Source organism: Anastrepha obliqua, chromosome 3 (genome assembly GCF_027943255.1).
Source record: "Anastrepha obliqua isolate idAnaObli1 chromosome 3, idAnaObli1_1.0, whole genome shotgun sequence".
Taxonomy (NCBI): Eukaryota; Metazoa; Arthropoda; class Insecta; order Diptera; family Tephritidae; genus Anastrepha; species Anastrepha obliqua.
This window is the reverse complement of record NC_072894.1, coordinates 120728388-120735460: the sequence shown is the minus strand read 5'-3', so window position 1 is coordinate 120735460 and position 7073 is coordinate 120728388.

The following is a 7073-nucleotide window of genomic DNA, read 5'->3' as shown; positions in this document are numbered from 1 at the left end:
AAAAAAGAGGTTGTCTGTAAAGTCGGTTTACTGACGATAGTTTAACGTGATAACGTCATAAGAAAATACTGATTGAATGGTTGCATTTTTCAAAAGAAAATTTTAATTTTATTTGTTTGATAGATATTTTGTATGGATATAGAGAATGAGTTAACTTTAACATAACATAACATAACATAACATAACATAACATAACATAACATAACATAACATAACATAACATAACATAACATAACATAACATAACATAACATAACATAACATAACATAGCATAACATAACATAACATAACATAACATAACATAACATAACATAACATAACATAACATAACATAACATAACATAACATAACATAACATAACATAACATAACATAACATAACATAACATAACATAACATAACATAACATAACATAACATAACATAACATAACATAACATAACATGACATAACATAACATAACATAACATAACATAATATAACATAACATAACATAACATAATATAACATAATATAACATAACATAACATAACATAACATAACATAACATAACATAACATATCATAACATAACATAACATGCTGCTCAAGCAAGGTAACGAGGCATGAGCACGATAACGACGCATTTTTTGGTGCGTTCAGCCGGCTACATAGAATTATAAGACGTTATCACGTCAAAAAATAATAATAATATTAAAACAACAGGTATTATTAACAAACTTGGTTTTATTTTAAATTCTTCAAGTAAATCAAATTAATAATAATCAATAAGAAGGCATATGCAAATACAAATAAGTCAATTTATATATGTACATATGCGCATATACATACACATATACGCTCACTTAAGTAGGAGAGAGCAAGATGTCGAACGTTGCCGTTCGTTTGCTTTGTTTGCTTTGTCGTTCGCTCCGCGCTTTCGCTTGCAGTTCATTCAAGGTAACGGCAATGAGCAAGGTAACGACAAATGAGCAAGGTAACGGCAATGAGTAAGGTAACACTAATGAGCAAGGTAACGGCAATGAGCAAGGTAACACTAATGAGCAAGGTAACGACACATTTTTTCGTGCGTGCAGCCTGTTAAATCGAATTATAAGACGTTATCACGTCAAAAAAAGAGCACACTAGCTGCTTGGGCCTTCGGTGCTGTTTTTTTTGCTGTATGACTATTTCCCCCAATAAAACTTTAAACAAAATAAGAGTAGTCTAAAACAGAGAAGTGGCAACTCATTTTTAAAACTCATGACAGTAATTCACCAAGACAACATCTAATTGAATTAAACAGGATTAGAATTGGGTCTAATTAGAGTTGCGCCATTTCAGTTTTAAACATTTTCTGATAAAATTCCATATTTTCTGAAGTCCAGCAATAAGCGGCATCTAGCGGTACTCTTTCAAATCTTTGCTATTTTTCCAAAGACACAATCCAAACCATAATTATTTCACCCAACGGAAAAGAGCCAAAAACTTCATTGACAAGTGTCAAACTCAGATCGCGTAAAGCAGAATGGCCGCTGACAGCTGCTCTGTTGCATCCTATGGCCGCCCATAGTTGATGGCGCTGTTGCCTACATTCCATTCAAATTCCGCACATACCAGAGACATACATTAACGTTCTCTGCTCTGTCTGTACCATGGACAAACAAATCAAAAGGAAAACACACTTTTATAAAATCTATAGAAAAAACGCCAGCAACGAAACGTAACGCAAAGAAAGATTCATAGCCAAAGAGACGTTGTCGGTGACGGTGTCGCAGTGGTAATACATACTCGGTTACTTGTTAATTTGCTCGTTCGAACGTTTCAGACGATTTTCTCCACTCGTGCTGTTGACAAATTGTGAAATTTGCGCTACAAAATCTAACAAAGTAAATTTTGTGGAAAATCGCGTACGAAGTGAAATTGTTTAGTATTTAGCAGTCATTGTTTTATTTATTCAATACATTCAACGTCGGTACGGACGTACAGCAGCGCAGCAGAGCGTCGACTTTGCAATCCAAATTCTTGATATGTATGTTTGTGCTGCTGCGCTACAGTCAGATACATACATATATATCTGTCGGCAATTATTGGTTGCGGTGGGGAGTAATAGTGAAATTGAAAAAAGAAAAATCACAAATTGGCATTCGCCTCCATATGTGTGTGTTTGTATCTTAGTGTTTGCGCATTTGTGTGTTTGTGTGCGGAGACAATAGCGTCAAACAATAACAAAATTGCAGGCGGCTGCACTAAATTCGCCCATGCTTTGCTCTTGCACTCTCCTCCACCGGCAAAAATCCATGCCATTCGTAGTTCAGCTGCTCTGAGATACATCTGTTTTACTGTCAGTGAATTTGCAGCGGAATCGTTTGAAAGCAGCAAATTTTAGAGGTAAGTAATTAATGAAATTTCATTTTAATGTTTTCGCTTTTTCTTATCCAAATATTTTCTTTTTCTTTACAGGTATGTAACAATAAACATATTTACAACTACAACTTTGGTACTTCAAAGCTCATTCTGCACAGAAAACCCACAAAGAACAGACAAATGTGATGCAAAGAAAATGTAATTTTGTCCTTGAGGATGAGTATTGCAATTCCAGTAAAGCTTTACCTTTCATCGAGTCGCTAAATTATAATGAATTTGAAAGTTAGGATTATAAGCAAGTTTACTGAAACAAGGCCAGTGTTTATAGCAATCGGTAGACGACGCTAAGCTTTGCAGATCCGACATATAAAAGGAAAATTACTTCTAGCATTACTCTTCCTGCAGGCAGATAATGATAAATATTCGAAGTGCTTATAACGAGTGATCAATCATGAGGTGCTTTTTTCAATAGTTAAAAAAAACAAAAATGTAAATTATGTTCAAAACCTTTATTTATCATTTGAAAGGACATTCTTTGACATTTACTTTTTGAATATGACTTCATTCAAATGTTGGCCGCAACTACGCTTAAGGTCGTCCATTCTGAAGGTCCAATTTTCAATCACTCGTTCGAGCATTTCGACTGGTATGTCGTGAATAACACGCGTAATGTTGGCTTCCAGAGCTTCAATCGTAGCTGGTTTATCAGCATAGACCTTGGACTTCACGAATCCCCAAAGAAAAAAGTCCAAAGGTGTGATATCACAAGATCTTGGTGACCAACTCACAGGTCCTAAACGTGAAATCAGCTGCTCTCCGAAATGACTTCTCAATAAAGTCATTGTTTCACGAGCTGTATGGCAAGTGGATCCGTCTTGTTGAAACCAAATGTCGTAGAGATCATTAGATTCAATTTCAGGTAGCAAAAAGTCCGATATCATGGTACGGTAGCGAGCACCATTCACAGTTACGTTGCGGCCATCATCATTTTTGAAAAAATATGGACCGATGATTCCACCAGCCCATAAACCACACCAGACCGTTGTTTTCTCTGGGTGTAAAGGTAGCTCTTGAACCTGTTCTGGTTGCTCTTCATCCCAAATACGGCAATTTTGCTTATTGACGTAACCATTGAGCCAGAAATGCGTCTCATCGCTGAACAAAATTTTGCTCGAAAACAGCGGATCTTCTTCAATCTTTTCAAGAGCCCAATCAGCAAAACGGTGACGTGCAGGAAGGTCATTTGGCTTTAGTTCTTGTACGAGCTGTATTTTGTATGCTTTTAAATGAAGATCCTTCCGTAAAATTGACCAAGTTGTTCCATACGACAGTCCAAGTTGCTGAGAACGGTGCCGAATCGATTCATCGCGGTTTTCACGTACACTCTCTGCTACTGCCGCTATATTCTCAATGCTTCTTGCTGGACGTGGTCTATTCGGTCGAGAATTATCCACGAATGAATATTCGGATTCAAATTTGTTGATGGTATGTCGAATAGTGTTTAAGGCAGGCCGATTATGTTGACCATAATGCGGTCTAAGCGCACGAAAAACATTTGTCACAGAACGCTGATTTTCATAATACAGTTGAACAATTTGTAGACGTTGTTGCGGTGTGAGTCTTTCCATGATGAAATGCCAAACGCTGTTCAACAAATCCACGATGACAGTTTGCCACAACTCGCGCGCGATCTGTAAAAAAAACGCAAATGAAAAAAACTCCTCTTAATTGATCACCCGTTATATGTATGTACAAAAGTATGTATAAATTAATCAGAAGAGCCACTTGTTCTAATGGCATCGACTTGTCTGTAAAAATAGCATTACTGTGACTGACTACCGAAATAATGAAAGCAACGCTAGATGTAATGATCCCTTCTATTATCACCTCTACTACGGACAGGAGGCTTCAGAAACGAAAATTTCTCTAAAAAGTTTGTCTCCTGACAAGTAATTGCAAACCATCGAACGTATTTTTTGTCATAAGAATTATTCTCATAAAAATAAACTGGGGGTATTCTACTTGTAGGAAAAATCAAGCCAAATATAAAGAAATTATGAGCAAAACTTAGCATATGGTGCATGGAAATTATGGTTTGCTGTAATTGAGTGATAGTGTACGAGCAGATTTTGAATATTTGTATGCTAAATGGTTCCGTTGCTCCATACATTTTCACTTAAGATGTGTAATTTCGTAACCTTTAAAAAAATCTTGCTTGAAAAATACTATTCAAATAGTTCGCAAAATCAAAATGTTTCAAATTCAATTAAATTTATTCGGTATATCGTCCCCTTAGTATAACAATAGCCTATGTGCTCATAGGCTATTATTTTTTTATTGAATTTTTGGATTCTCCATCGTCGATTTTATATGTGGTCAAAATTTTGTCAAATTCTAGTTCCACAAAGTGGGTCAAAACGTCAGTCAAAAAATAATAAATATTTACAGACATAACGAGATTTGAGTGAGAGCTACTTTCGACAAAAAGTTTGAAATTCATTTTCTCAAAACATAAAAAAATTTATAGGCTATTTTAATACTAAGGGGACGATATGATATTACAATCTTACAGACAAGAGTGCACTAATTTGCGGAAATACTTAATAACAAAATGTTGACAATGGCAAATAGATAACAAAGAACTATGAGAGATAACGTTTGAGAGACATTTTGAAAACATGTCTTGCGGAAGAAAAATCAATATTTAATGCCTTTGAAATAGTATTAAGATCAACTAACGCTCGGGGAACTCAAGCAAAGGAAATGTACTGGGCTCTAATGTTAAATTTGAATGCAAGAATCTTGGCAGCCTTTTGAGACATACAGGGTTTGATTGAAAAGTAATGAGCCTTCCCGCGCGGAGTGTCTGCCAAGCGATCAACCGAATCGGCTGGTGGGGGAAAATAATCGTTGGACCTTCCTCTTCCACTAAAAACCGGTCCCAGTTCGCTGGCAACAGCGGTGCAGTCAACATCGCTCCGCGCGTGAAAGCTGTTTTAAAAGTGTGTTAGGATTTTGCAGTGGCGAAAATGCAGCTGATCATCTTTTTCGACTCACGAGGCATCGCCCAAAAGGAGTTTGTACCTCCAGGAAGCACTGTAAACGCGGCATTTTACAAAGAAGTGCTCCTTCGGCTGAAGGGGAGGCGATCCATCGAGGCTATCCAAAAAACTGTGCAAGCCGAATTGAACGCGATTCCGGCGGATGAGTTTAAAAAATGTTTCCTCCAGTGGAAGGACCGCTACCAGCGGTGTATTGACGCTCAAGGGTCCTATTTTGAAGAATATTAGTTGTATAAGCCAAACGGTTTAAGGGGGGAAGCTGGTCTAGAGCGTAAAAAATGGGCATATTTTATGAATTTATTTTGACTCAACAAAGGAATCAATCGAAAATCTGTGAAATAGGTTTAATAATATAGCTTTCATGGTACAAATACAAAATTTTTCGTCTGAATTAATTTCAAAATGGCCGCTGTCCAGCAGTTCTCCTAAGGCGCCTTTTTTTCTAGTGGGTCCATTGCCGAAGACGTAAACTCCTTAATTTTTGTCCTGGATCAAAAAATAAAATTTTTTTAGTTTCTACATAACAACAGAAAGAGACGTACGTAGGATTTTTTCGATATTTTGTTTTTTCGCGAAATGGTGCACATTTGAACAAAAAGTTACAATTTTCACTATAAAGAACGACATAAAATTGTTGATTAAAAAAAAACTATGTAATATAAATAAAAAATCCTACGTACGTCTCCGGAGAAAGGTATTTCGAACGTATTGTCAAAATTTCGTAAGAATCGGTAAAGATTTGTTCGAGTTATGTCTTCGGCCAGTTTAAAAAAAGTGATTTCGAGAAAAACGCGTTTAAAGTTGTAAATAGCGTTCGGGGCATACCTGCGAGGCACTGCCGTCGAATGAAAAATTTGGGCATTTAGACATTTTTGCTGGCATCCCTCATTTGGTATATTATTTCTAAGACCCTAAAGCACCTTTTAAGACAAAAAAAAATGTTTCGATTTTTTCAAAATTCAAGACCAGCTTTCCCCCTTAATAAAACTGCTTAAAAAAAATAAGGCTCATTACTTTTCAATCAAACCCTGTATTTGCTCAAGAAGGTCTAGAAAATTACTCGATACACAGGTAAAGTCAAGGGCAAGCATTCGCAAATGGACTGATCTTCTATTTCTAAGAGATTATAGGCTTATAAGTTTACAACGGCAATACATAGTAGGAAGGCAGTGGGTCAGAAAAATGTAAAGTCTTAAGGTCGAAATTGAGAACCTTCTTTGTACTCGTTCAATTCTAATTCAGTAGATTAGATTCCAAATAACAAAAGCATTTGCCAATTTTGTTTAGATCAAAGAATTAAATAAGGCTTCTTGAGTGTAGAGGTCTTAGAAATCTTTCGGAAATCTACGTAAGAAGACAAATCTATGCCCATTTGGGAGCACATAGTAGATATGGTATACAAACGAGAAGCTTGAGTCGAAAACCACACCCATATCGACAAAAGTCTTAACGGAAGTTTGCTGATTATTTAAAATATTATAAAACTATAAAAAAGACTCAATACACTTGGTGAATGAAAGCATTTTAAAATGTTGAACGTCAATTTATTACTATCCCACAAACTAACAAGATTCTTAAATCATTCATTAAATATAGAACATCAGAGGCACAGCTTATTCTAGGCTGCCAGAATTCTCCTCTGCTACGACAAAAGAATGAGACTTACAA